Below are 2,929 nucleotides of genomic sequence, written 5' to 3'. Positions count from 1 at the left end.
TGTCGTGTCCTAGCCTCGTCACTACTTCGCCGAGGTTAGGCTCGACACTTACTCAGTACATGAGGTCGGTTGTACTGATACTACACTCTGCACTCTTTTGTGCAGATTTCGGTACCGGACCTAGTGAGTAGCTGAGGTAGCTGCCTTCAGTCCAGGGAGACTCAGGTAGATCTGCTGGCGTCCGTAGAGCCTAAAGTCCCCCTTCTCTGTTTAGCTTTTCTGCTGTCTCTTTCCATTCCGAGAACAGTTGTACTTTTTCTTTCCCGACTTGTATTTGGAGTAAAAATCGTAGTTGTTCGTGAATTTGTGACATCAGATTCATGGGAAGACATGTATTGGAGTATTCAGATTTAATTTAACTCTTCCGCATTTATCATATGTTTTACTTTAGTTTATGTTTATAACTGTTGGGGTTGATTGTTATTGTGTAGAACCCTAATAGTTGGTTTGCCTAGCTTTCACGAGTAGGTGCCATCACGACTCCCGAGGGTGGGAAATCCGGGTCGCGACAATAAATAATTCAAAATTGGATAAAATCGTATTTTTCAAACTTTACCTAATATCAACCGAACTTTGAATTGAACGTGAATTATGTCCACTTAGAATTTGGGTAAAAAATTGTGGATTGATTTCATTCCCATTCAAATTAAATATGGTAAGACTTTTACCACGAACACATCACTCTTACATTAACCATATTGGCTGACAAGGTAATAAAAAGAATTTCCACTCTGTAGATAATTTGGTAAAAATAACATACAAAGAGAGAGTTCTATGTACCTAGCTATTAAGCATTGCGGTCTTCGAATGCTGATTTGGTGCCCAACAAATAACTACTACTGAATGCTCAATAAAGCTTTACCTATTTATAGAATGAAAATAATATAATTAATTTGACATTATTTTTTACTAAGCTAAGGTAATAACCAATGCTAATAATGACCTTTCTTTTGAAAATTTAGGATGACACTCTATCAATTACTATCATGCTAATCATGATCTAAGCTAAGCATGATCACAATGTTGGCTTACAAAAATAACCTTATAATTAATATTAAGCATAATAACTCACAATGAAAGAATATAATCGGAATTCTAGATGTTAGCCTTGTAATCTTATTAGATTTAGGACATACATGAATACTATACATTAGCATGTAAACCTAATACTTCTAGGAAGATATTAGGTCTCCTATTAGTATAATTACTTTCGAGACATATTTTTAGCCATGTAATTCTTTTACTTTTAGGATATACTTCTTAAAAATTCCTATTACTAATTTAATTTGAATATTTATTATATTATCATATTACTAAATTAATTTGAGAAGGTATTATATTCTTTCTTATTAAAAATATGCAGGAATCCAATTTCATAAGAATCCTCATATTGGCAATACATTGTCCAACACCTAAAAAAAGTAATGTTAAATGAACTGCATAAAGTATTGAATTTGAGAAAAGAATATCCTCATGATAATATATTTTTATATTATATTTGAATTTTGAACTGCTTTCCTACTCAAATATTATTATTTTTATTATTGGATGTTCATATAACATTGAAAAATATATCAAACTATTAAAAAGCAACTAAGAAAATATTTAAAAATATAAATGTGTGAGAAAGAGAAAGAAAAATGTTGGTAAAAGTCAATACCCCTAACAGTTTTGCAAACATAAAGATCTAAAAGTAAAATATTAGATCGATCTTTTTACTCTTTGAAAATAAAATTTATGGTGGATAAAATTATAGTTACGATTAAATATTCAAGGCATGAGATGAACTAATATTAAGAATTTGAATAAACATAATATAAATTATTCTTTATGCTAAGACCAAATAACTAAATCTTTTAATTAATTATTTAGCAAAAAAATGCAATTCAATTATTTTTTAAATTTATTATATGAGTAAAATTATTTTTCAAGTTAAAAAAAAAACTCTTAGGATAGATTAATTTATCCCATAAAAGAGCGTTAGAGATTAAAAAAATTTAGAACATAAAGTAAAAAAGGTTAATATAGTATTATGAATCAAAAGACCATATAGGTGTCGCACAATCAAAGATGATACAGATCAATGTGCTTCTAAGTATGTGTTTATCCCTAAATTCAATGTTTTTCTCCCGAAACTAAAGAATATCCTTTTAATTTGTGTGGAAATAATTTTCAGTATGTTTATGTTTTGCAATTATGATAAGTAAAGCCCAAGGACAAACACTGTAAGTGTTGTACTACATTTATCGTAATATATTTTCTTGTACGAACGACTATATATTGTACTTTCAAGAGGGATATCAATACCGACAACAAGAATTCTGGTTGTGACAGAGAACCAAAGCATTAGAAGGAAACATACATAAAAAAACATTGTCTACAAAGAAATATTCGATAAGACACCATCACATTTAATTACTTTTAAACCATAATACAAATTATCTAACTAACATGACTAAATTGATCATTTATGTAATTTCTGATGATATATTTTCATTTTAGATTTATGTATTATGCTAATTATATGAGTAATATTTTTCCATATTTAGATGATTGTTGTATTATTATACATAAAATTTTTCCTATTAATTAAATGCCTTTGTTGCTTCATATAACAAATGTTAAATCACCACGTGCTATTATTAACGTGCAATGCAAGTTCACAGATACTAGTTAATATAAAAGTATGCAAAATAGATAGGATTACACCCTAAGCTGCAAAAAATTAAATCATTGTTATAAAAGAAATTATATTTAAGGTGAATGTCTATATTTTAGAGAGATTTTAGGGTTTATTACTTTGTGGCTAAGTCACCTTTTTCCCTATAAGTAGAGAGGTTCCATTCCATTATAAATCATCCTAAAAATCAATAGAATTCTCTCTTTTCTTTGCAATATTCTTCTTTTCTTTTCTTTTTTTATTTCACGT

Source organism: Nicotiana attenuata, unplaced genomic scaffold (assembly GCF_001879085.1).
Source record: "Nicotiana attenuata strain UT unplaced genomic scaffold, NIATTr2, whole genome shotgun sequence".
Taxonomy (NCBI): Eukaryota; Viridiplantae; Streptophyta; class Magnoliopsida; order Solanales; family Solanaceae; genus Nicotiana; species Nicotiana attenuata.
This window is presented reverse-complemented; position numbering follows the sequence as displayed.